Source organism: Triticum dicoccoides, chromosome 6A (genome assembly GCF_002162155.2).
Source record: "Triticum dicoccoides isolate Atlit2015 ecotype Zavitan chromosome 6A, WEW_v2.0, whole genome shotgun sequence".
Lineage (NCBI taxonomy): Eukaryota > Viridiplantae > Streptophyta > Magnoliopsida > Poales > Poaceae > Triticum > Triticum dicoccoides.
This window is the reverse complement of record NC_041390.1, coordinates 72036254-72047534: the sequence shown is the minus strand read 5'-3', so window position 1 is coordinate 72047534 and position 11281 is coordinate 72036254. Positions and strand designations below refer to the sequence as shown.

General features: G+C 43.4%; 1 pseudogene; it reads left to right on the top strand.

The window, feature by feature from the left end:
• The first annotated feature begins 214 nt into the window (after positions 1-214).
• LOC119315043 lies at positions 215-5844 on the top strand (annotated as a pseudogene).
• Positions 5845-11281: the final 5437 nt, after the last annotated feature.

The window sequence follows — 11281 nt, the reverse complement described above, 5'->3', positions numbered from 1 at the left end:
TTTTAGCAGACAACGTAAGCACTATTTGAGTTTAACAAAGCTAGTTACAAAGGTCTTAAAAAACAGTGATCACGTCGACAAAATATCCTTTGAAAAATCCAAATACCAAAGAAATTCAAAATATCCAACAGATGCATGTTCGTACGAACACCACCCAATCCCATGTAAAATGCATGGTGCACCCGCCCAGCAAACGGAATCCCAGTCGCGCCGAGCTCCAAATCGAATCTAAAATTCCTCAATCCCACACCTCCGTCCACCGTCCTCCCGCCGCTGGATGCGCTCAGCCCGTGGTTGGTCGTCGCCGGCGCGGGCCCGCACTCACCGTCGCTGCAGGAAGAAGCTCTGTCCAGTGTCTCCTCCGTCCGTCCTCCTCCCACCAGGACAACAGGACTTGGTCGTTGCCTCCCGCATTCACCGCTGCAGAAGTTGGACGGCGACAATGTCACGCCTTCAGGTCCGCTCTTTCTCCAGCTCCGTTTCCTCATGCGCCAACGAGCTGCTGAACGAACTCCACTCCACGGCCATCTGGGCTTCGGGACACTCAGGCCAGATCTCGCGCACCAACTGTTCGACGAAATGCTGCGCCAACCAGTCCCAGTATCAGTACGTGCACTCAACGGCTTATTTGCTGCCCTTGCGCGTGCGCCGCCCTCCACCATCTGCACCGATGCCCCTGCCCTCGCCATTGATCTCTTCAACCGCATGGCCCAAGCAGGCCGTCGCCAGGTGCCAGCACCCACCATTATCACCTACAACATACTGATTGGCTGCTGCCATCGAGCATGCCGCCCGGACCTAGGGCCTGCCTTCTTCGGTCGCCTCCTCAAGACAGGCATCAAGACGAATGTCATTACCTACAACAGCTTACTCAAGTGCCTCTGTGACATGAAGCGCACGGAGGAGGCTTTGGGCGCTGCTCCACAGGATGCCCGACGACCTGCCTAATGCCATCTCCTACTCAGTAATTCTCAAGAGTTTCTGCGACAGTGGGAGGAGCCAGCTTGCGCTTGACCTGCTCCAAATGATGGCCAAAAAAGGAGCTGACCACTCCCCCGACGTGGTTGCATACAACATGGTAATCGATGGCTTCTTTAAGGAGGGCGAAGTAAGCAAAGCATGCGATCTGTTCCATGAAATGATACAACAGGGGGTTGTGCCTACTGTGGTGACGTATAACTCTGTTATCGATGCGCTATGCAAAGCAAGAGCAATGGACAAGGCGGAGGTGGTTCTTCGATCAATGGTTCATAACGGTGTACACCCGAATACTGTGACATATAATAGCTTGATCCAAGGATATTCAACTTTGGGACAGTTGAAAGAAGTCGCTAGGTTGTTGAAAGTGATGAGAAGCCAAGGTGTTATGCCAAGCGTTGTTACCTACAACTCACTCATGGACTACCTTTGCAAGCATGGAAGAATCAAAGAAGCTGAGGAAATATTTTATTCCATGGCCGTGAATGGCCGAAGACCAGATATAGTCTCATACTCTATTATGCTCCATGGGTACGCTATAGAAGGATCCCTTGTTGAAATGATTGATCTCTGTGAGCTGATGGCAAGAGATGGAGTTGTACCCGACCTCCGTTGTTTCAACATACTGATTAATGCATATGCTAAGTATGGTAGGATGGATGTGGCCATGCTTTTCTTTGAAGACATGTTGAAGCAGGGTGTGAAGCCTAATGAATTCACTTATTTAACTGTGATATCTGCATTTTGCAAGATGGGCAGGATGGATGATGCGATGGAAAAATTCAGTGAGATGATTGATATCGGAGTACCACTTGACACAGAAGTTTACATGTGCATGGTTGAGGGTTATTTTAATCATGGTGATTCCATGAAAGCCGAGGAATTTATTACCAGAATGAAGAACAAGGATATTAATCATAAGCCGTGGGAAGGTAATCGATGAACACAACATCTTTGACTTGGTTACCCATACTGGTGAGAGGCCTCATCCTACTGCATTCACTAAAATTATCAATGGATATTGCTTATTGCCAAGATGGAGAAAGCATTCAGAGTACTAGCCAAGATGGAGAAAGCCAAGGAATTGATTACTGAAATGAAGAACAAGGATATTTGTCATAGGCCGCAGAAGGGTAACTGAAGAACACAATATCTTTGACATGGTCATAAGTACTGGTGAGAGGCCTGATCTTGTTACATTTACTTAAATGATCGACGGATATTGCCTAGTCATCAAGACAAAAGACGCATTTAGAGTACTGGATGCTATGTTATTACACAGCACTTGTTACTTGCATGGTTATGCTCTCATCATCTTGATATGCTCTAAATGCATTATATTTTGATTGTTCTTAATTGGACCAAAATTTGAGGTGTGAATTAAGCCTTATGGTTGGTAGTGGGATAGATGTCTAGTTTGGATTTTGTTGAGGCACTGAAATATTTAGGATGGATTGTGAGCTGGCTGATTAGGTGTTGCATGCATAATTCCTTTAGTGTCCAAGTGTGCTCTTTATACTTGATATATCATGGACTACAAGGGCTTTGGTTTGGCCTTGCTATGTTTGCCCCATTCCAAAATAATGAACTATTGATAAAAGACCAGTGAATTATTGCTGCCATTCAAGGAAAAAGGGAACAATTTCACTTTTCTTTCATGTTCTGTAGTTCAAACACTGCAAAGCCCTTCTATTGAGTCAAATGGTATTGTTGTTTCTGTTTAAGTTAGGCGTACTTTCTTCCTGTATTTTACACTTGATGCTACATATCCTGACCTGGTTGTGAGCACCTATGACATCATGACCAGCGTTATCTATCAATGATCAGGCAAATGGTTTAGATGGGAACCTGTACCAACGAAGTAAAGAGGAGGACCAAACCAATGCGATGGACTTGCTCCGTTTTCTTCTTTTTTCATTTCTTCCTTCTGCCAGCTATATGAATATATATCTGACATGAATATGTTCCCCAAAACCAAAATTACTTTGTCACCGTGAAACCTTTTTTTTACCTGACTGTCAAACCATTTTTGTCAGCACTTGTTTCTTTTCATGTTGTCTAAATAGCTTTTCAAAGCTTTCGCGTGTAGTTGTTTCGTACAAAATGTATGCTAGAACAATATATACTGATAGCATCTAACTTGATGGAAGTCTGGCCATTAAAATCAAAGCAATGTGTACAATCATCTGCGGCCTTATACTATACAATAAGGATCGGAACATGATCCCAGACACACCTTATAAGTTACAACACCTGAAGCTGATGGTGAGTAAAGAAGTACACTGATTCAACAGGCTGCTTCAGCCTAATTATATCTGAAGGATCTCTCTAGCACAACTCGAGCTTTGCTGGATGAGTATACTGCCAGATGCGGGCCTTCGCTTGGGACCTTGGACACATTCTTCACAGTAATACTTTTGACAATAATATTTCAAGATAATATGTTGTATGGAACAAAAGTAATAATTTTTTTTATAAGAAATGCAATCAAACCTGTACTGACGGCTTCCAGAGGGCAGCTCCTTGTAAAGCTACCGGAGGAGAAGCTTTTCCGGCACCAGGGCTGACTAGCTGCTCCACCTCAAGAGCCAGATTGGTTCGGCAAGTGGATAGCATCATTGGAATAATATCGTGCATAGTGATGCAGGCTAGGATGCAATCTCTAAGCCTGCAGGAGTGGGCATCGCTGTCCGAGATCATGCATGGCTGGTGTTCCTGTGTGTGCTAGTGTGGAGGAAGCGGGGATCCTTGCTTGTCTAAAGGGACTAGGACACCTCAATGCTGATGCTCATTGAAACTAACGGCTTGCTGGCTCTTTTGCCGGAAGTCATGGTGAACTAGGTACCACGGGTAAGGTGAACGGTGCGGGCACAGTTAGGTACTGGTCATGCATTTCGGTACAATGAGTCAGTGCCGACCTGAATTTTTTAGGGGATTTTTTCCAGTACAACGGTCCTTCATTTTTCCGTCTTTCTAGGAGAAAGAGAATAGAACAAGTTCACTCTTCTGCCATAAGTGATTTCTGTAGGCCAAACACTACAATTGGCCACTGATCATGAAGCTTTAGTATTGCGCCAAATGGTTACTATGAAGATATTATTAGCTGATTGCTTCCTCTGGCAGCACCTTGCTGTGATGATGATACTACATTAGCCATTATGCTTATGCCTGTATGTATCATTTCAGTTTACGTTTGGCATACTTCCCTCATGTGTGTAACATTCGCTGTTCAAAACCAGACCCGGGGTGTGAGCACTGGGATCATGACCAGTGCATGTGCCAATAATCAGTCAAATACTCCCTATCCATTTCTCCGACAAGTATTTCCGGACGGAGGGAGTAGTTTAGATGGGTACTTTTTTTTGCGAATAGTTTAGATGGGTACTTGTAGCAACAAAGCAAAGAAGAGGACAAAAAGTAGAAGGGATATGCCATTTTATCCTAGATTTTTTTTATATTTTCTAAATCTCTTCCTTTTGCCATCTATATGCTTAAATAGGTTTTCAGAGCTTTCATGTGTGGTGGTTTAATTCAGAATGTACAAAATTAAGTATCCAAATGCGATTCACAACTTCATAAACTAGAAAGACAAATCAAGATATGAATAGTACCAAATTGAAATCTGGCCTGAGTAGTATCCTGGTGGTACTATTCAGACAGATTTGTCCTTTTCATTTCTTGAGTTGTACTTAGTGATCTAAAGGATCTTATATTAATTTACAGAGGGAGTATGTAAGAATTTGGATCTAAGAATTTATGACATGGTATATACATGTATGAATGTTGTTAATTGTTTTCAAGACTTCTTAAATATTGAACTAAGTTGTCTAGTGCACCCAATATGCCCCGGGAAATGGTTGGTATGGTATGAATACATTATTTGCTGGGTGCTCCCTGGCACCTTATGCTTGACTGCTTGTACATATCATTTTGTTTTAAGTTAAGTATATACTCCCCTCATGTGATAGCCTGACCTGGTTGTGAGGCAGCACTACCACATCATGTTCAGTGCATGTGTCAGTGATCAGTCAACTGGTTTTAGATGGACCAACAAACTATAGAAAATGACAAAAAGTAAGAGGAAATATGCCATTTGAACCATGTGTTGGAGTTGCTCCTTCGTTCATCTCTTATTTCTTTTGTTTTGCCAGCTATATGAATAGTAGTCTGATAAATATACCCCCCATAGTCTGTCACAGCTAAACCATTTTCTCGGCACCGATTTTGTTTCATGTCCCATAGAGCAGCTTTCTAGGGCCTTAAACAGCCCTCCAGTTAATGTGTACTTGTTTTGTACATGTTGTATGCTTAAATATTTCTTACTTTTATTCATTATTTTCTGTTTGTACCAAACAAACTTGCTTTCCCTGAAATATACAATTCGTCGGTTCTTCAGTCTCTGCAAGGAGAGGCGAGTGCTTAATTATTTATTTTAATGTATATTGCAGATACTGGCGTACCTTTTATTTATTGATATCATTGTCATCATCAGCAACCGCTCGAGTAAGCGATTGAATTGACAACCAGGGGAGCGATCCTTTCCGAATATGGCGAACAGCTCCATCCGTTGTATCTTTCCTGGCATTCATGGTTTTTGCTATCAACTCTGGGTACAAACTGTTCCGCCAAGACCTTTAGCTGTATTTAACTGGACGAAGATTCCAGTGCAGATTTTGTTGCGTTGTAAATGTGCATGATCGAATGACTGCAACTGTCGAGTTCTAAACTTCCAGTAATGATATCTGTTCCGCCGAAATCTTTAGCTGCATTTAACAATTAACATTAACCTGTTGTTGAATTTTCATTTCTGGACAAATATTCAAGTGGAGACTTTATGATCAAATGACTGCAAGTGTCGAGTTTTAAACTTCCAGTAATGACATCCATGCGTCCATAGCTGCTGCTGCATGTTTGTGTGATCAACAGAATTCTCAAAATTACAGCACTGAAGTACCCGTCTTTGTCCATGAATATATGATGTTTTTTTTTGGACAAGAAACGATCTCTAATGTTAGGAAATGGTGGTAAAAATAAAATACAAGTCTGATTGTGTATTACTTCCTCCGTTCCTAAATATTTGTCTTTCTAATGATTTCAAATAGTTACCACATACGGATGTATGTAGACATATTTTAGAGTTTAGATTCACTAATTTTGCTTCATATGTAGTCACTTGTTAAAATCTCTAAAAAGACAAATATTTAGAAACGGAGGGAGTACTTCGCACTGCTCGCCCTGCCGCCTGACCGGGAAGGATGGAGAGCGCAACGGGCCGGCGCGGGTGAGCGTGGAGCTGGAGCTGCCCCTCCAGGCCACCGGGAGGCCGTGGAACTCGAGCTCCCGCCCATGTCCATCCGCGACCGGTGAAGGGCGAGCTCCTCATCGTCATGGGCGGAGCTCGAATCCGACATGATGGCAAGTGTGCCCCAGTCAATGGGTCAGCCTCACTGCTAGATCCGCTGTCGGAGACGGCCATGGTGGGGCTAGGAGCGGAGTGCTCGAGAGTGAGGCTAGGGTTTGGTTCAGATAGGGATGGGATGAGGTTTATGTGGGGTTAGGGTAGGCTACCATGGACTGGCCGCCACGGCGGTCGGGTTTGGGCGTGTCCCGACCTCCTCATATCTGCCCACATATAAGTAAGGTTTGAGGGGTTATGAGGCTCTGGTTGGATGTAGCTTTTTGGTCCGGACAATGTCGGGTTATACGCTCGAACAAATGGGGAGAGTAGGAGGTCGAGTAGTAGATGCTCTTATTAGTTGAGTCCCACTAATTTGTTCTGCCCTTCTGTATACTATATATATGCTTAAGGCAACTCCAATGCGGTTCACCAAATCGCTTCTAAGTGTCTGCACTGGATAGTTCGGACATTCTTTGTCATGCAACGCTCCTTCTAAATTTTTCTGAATCGGATATCTGAAATCCCACAAACCGACACCAAATGTAGCGGAGGTTTAGCGAGTCCGTACATCCACCATGTTGGACTTCGACAGTGCCGGCCTACCTATTCAAATACCCCATCCAGAGCCGTTTTTCTCCCACTCCGCCACATGTTCTATATCCGCACCCGGTGACCGCCGTCGTCATTGTACCACCACGGTCGCCGCCCAGGCATTGTCGGACCTCCGTTGCGCCAACGAAATGCCTGACCGCCTTGGCCTATGTTGTCGTTCCACGCGCATCCCGCCAGCGCCCAGGTACCATCCGCACCTAACGTTACCGTCCATGGCGGACGCTACACCCGGCAAGTGTCCGTCCAAATATCATAACGGAATATTTTGACGTTGTCGTTGTTGACTTTGAAGGAACCCGTGAGGAATTCATCTATTAGGGGGTGGGTATGGGGAAATTTTATCACCACACTCTAGTATGGGATGGGGATGGAAAGATCTACCATATCCCTTTTCCCCACTATATGGTCATATGTATGTATATCATTAGACTTTCATATGTTAAATATTGTAATATGGCCTCAAGCATTCACTAGTAGAAAAAGGGCCATTTGTCCCGGTTCATAAAACCCATCTGTCCCGGTTGCGGAACCGGGACTAAAGGGTCGTTACTAATGCCCTTGGCCTTTAGTCCCGGTTCTTATACGAACCACGACAGATGGGCCTCCACATGGCCGTTGTGGCGAGCCCAGGCAGGAGGGCCTTTAATCCCGATTGGTGGCACCAACCGGGACCAATAGGCATCCACGGTCAGCTGTTCAGGGGCTAGGGTTTTTGTTTTGTTTTTTTCTGAAAGGGGGGTGGATTTGGGGGTTTTGTATGGTTAATTAAGGTGTTTCATATATTGTGTTAGGTAGCTAATTAATTAATAGAGAGAAGTGTCCTCTCTTATCTCCGTGCTTGGTCGACGCTACGTACTATACGTATAGAGAGGCCCTCGACACGCTAGCTAGTAAGAAAATGAAGGAAACCATTAAGTACGGAAGTTCTTCATGCATACCGAGAGAAGTGATCGACCTCTCCTTCTCCGAGAGATTGGTCGAACAACAAGTTTTCGTATTATCTATCCGACGCTACTGGCTACATACATATACAATATGTAAGATCTGTTACAATCCCCTAGCATCTGAAATCAAGTTCCACATGGTATTCTTCAGCTTTATTGATGACGTGGTCAAGAAAGAATCCCGCTAATTCCTCTTGAATTGCTTTCATGCGATCTTCTGGTAGGAGTTCATTCCGCATCTCCCACGTCTAATTTGAAGAAGGGGGTTGCTACCTCTTGAGCACCGCGTTGGTTTTCCCTGAAGAAGAAGGGATGATGCAGCAAAGTAGCGTAAGTATTTCCCTCGGTTTTTGAGAACCAAGGTATCAATCCAGTAGGAGGCTACGCGCGAGTCCCTCGTACCTGCACAAAACAAATAAATCCTCACAACCAACGCGAATAGGGGTTGTCAATCTCACACGGCCACTTACGAGAGTGAGATCTGATAGATATGATAAGATAATATTTTTGGTATTTTTGTGATAAAGATGCAAAGTAAAATAAAGGCAAAGTAAAAAAGCAAAGGAAATAACTAAGTAGTAGGAGACTAATATGATGAAGATAGACCCGGGGGCCATAGGTTTCACTAGTGGCTTCTCTCGAGAGCATAGGTATTCTACGGTGGGTGAACAAATTACTATTGAGCAATTGACAGAATTGAGCATAGTTATGCGAATATCTAGGTATGATCATGTATATAGGCATCACGTCTGAGACAAGTAGACCGACTCCTGCCTGCATCTACTACTATTACTCCACTCATCGACCGCTATCCAGCATGCATCTAGAGTATTAAGTTAAAAACAAAGTAACGCCTTAAGCAAGATGACATGATGTAGAGGGATAGACTCATGCAATATGATGAAAACCCCATCTTGTTATCCTCGATGGCAACAATACAATACGTGCCTTGCTTCCCATACTGTCACTGGAAAAGGACACCGCAAGAATGAACCCAAAGCTAAGCACTTCTCCCATTGCAAGAAAGATCAATCTAGTAGGCCAAACCAAACTGATAATTCGAAGAGACTTGTAAAGATAACCAATCATACATAAAAGAATTCAGAGAAGATTCAAATATTGTTCATAGATAGACTTGATCATAAACCCACAATTCACTGGTCTCAACAAACACACCGCAAAAAGAAGATTACATCGAATAGTTCTCCACAAGAGAGGGGGAGAACATTGTATTGAGATCCAAAAAGAGGGAAGAAGCCATCTAGCTAATAACTATGGACCCGTAGGTCTAAGGTAAACTACTCACACTTCATCGGAGGGGCTATGGTGTTGATGTAGAAGCCCTCCGTGATCGATGCCCCCTCCGGCGGAGCTCCGGAACAGGCCCCAACATGGGATCTCGTGGATACAGAAGGTTGCGGCGGTGGAATTAGGTTTTTGGCTCCGTATCTGATCGTTTGGGGGTACGTAGGTATATATAGGAGGAAGGAGTACGTCGGTGGAGCAACAGGGGGCCCACGAGGGTGGAGGGCGCGCCTGGGGGGGTAGGCGCGCCTACCTACCTCGTGGCTTCTCTGTTGGTTGCTTGACGTAGGGTCCAAGTCTCATGGATCTTGTTCGTTGAGAAAATCACGTTCCCAAAGGTTTCATTCCGTTTGGACTCCGTTTGATATTCCTTTTCTTCAAAACCCTAAAACAGGCAAAAAACAGCAATCCTGGGCTGGGCCCCCGGTTAATAGGTTAGTCCCAAAAATAATATAAAAGTGGAAAATAAAGCCCAATAATGTCCAAAACAGTAGATAATATAGCATGGAGCAATCAAAATTATAGATACGTTGGAGATGTATCAAGCATCCCCAAGCTTAATTCCTGCTCGTCCTCGAGTAGGTAAATGATAAAAACAGAATTTTTGATGCGGAGTGCTACTTGGCATAATTTTAATGTAATTCTTCTTAATTGTGGTATGAATATTCAGATCCGAAAGATTCAAGACAAAAGTTTAATATTGACATAAAAATAATAATACTTCAAGTATACTAACAAAGCAATTATGTCTTCTTAAAATAACATGGCCAAAGAAAGTTATCCCTACAAAATCATATAGTCTGGCTATGCTCCATCTTCACCACACAAAATATTTAAATCATGCACAACCCCGATGACAAGCCAAGCAATTGTTTCATACTTTTGACATTCTCAAAACTTTTTCAATCTTCACACAATACATGAGCGTGAGCCATGGACATAGCACTATAGGTGGAATAGAATGGTGGTTGTGGAGAAGACAAAAAGGGAGAAGATAGTCTCACATCAACTAGGCGTATCAACGGGCTATGGAGATGCCCATCAATAGATATCAATGTGAGTGAGTAGGGATTGCCATGCGACGGATGCACTAGAGCTATAAGTATATGAAAGCTCAAAAGAAACTAAGTGGGTGTGCATCCAACTTGCTTGCTCATGAAGGCCTAGGGCATTTTGAGGAAGCCCATCATTGGAATATACAAGCCAAGTTCTATAATGTAAAATTCCCACTAGTATATGAAAGTGATAACATGAGAGACTCTCTACTATGAATATCATGGTGCTACTTTGAAGCACAAGTGTGGTAAAAGGATAGTAACATTGTCCCTTCTCTTTTTTTTTCTCTCATTATATTTTTTATATTTGGGTCTTTTCTCTTTTTTTTGGCCTCTTTTCTTTCTTTCTTTTTTCATCCGGAGTCTCATTCCGACTTGTGGGGGAATCATAGTCTCCATCATCCTTTCCTCACTGGGTCAATGCTCTAATAATGATGATCATCACACTTTTATTTTTCTTACAACTCGATACTTAGAACAAAATATGACTCTATATGGATGCCTCCGGCGGTCTACCGGGATATGCAATGAATCAAGAGTGACACGTATGGAAGAATTATGAATGGTGGCTTTGCCACAAATACGATGTCAACTACATGATCATGCTAAGCAATATGACAATGATGGAGTGTGTCATAATAAATGTAACGGTGGAAAGTTGCATGGCAATATATCTCGGAATGGCTATGGAACTGCCATAATAGGTAGGTATGGTGGCTGTTTTGAGGAAGGTATATGGTGGGTGTATGATATCGGTGAAAGTTGCGCGGTATTAGAGAGGCTAGCAAAGGTGGAAGGGTGAGAGTGCGTATAATCCATGGACTCAACATTAGTCATAAAGAACTCATATACTTATTGCAAAAATCTACAAGTTATCAAAGCTAAGTATTACGCGCATGCTCCTAGGGGGATAGATTGGTAGGAAAAGACCATCGCTCATCCCCGACCGCCACTCATAAGGAAGACAATCAAAAAATAAATCATGCTCC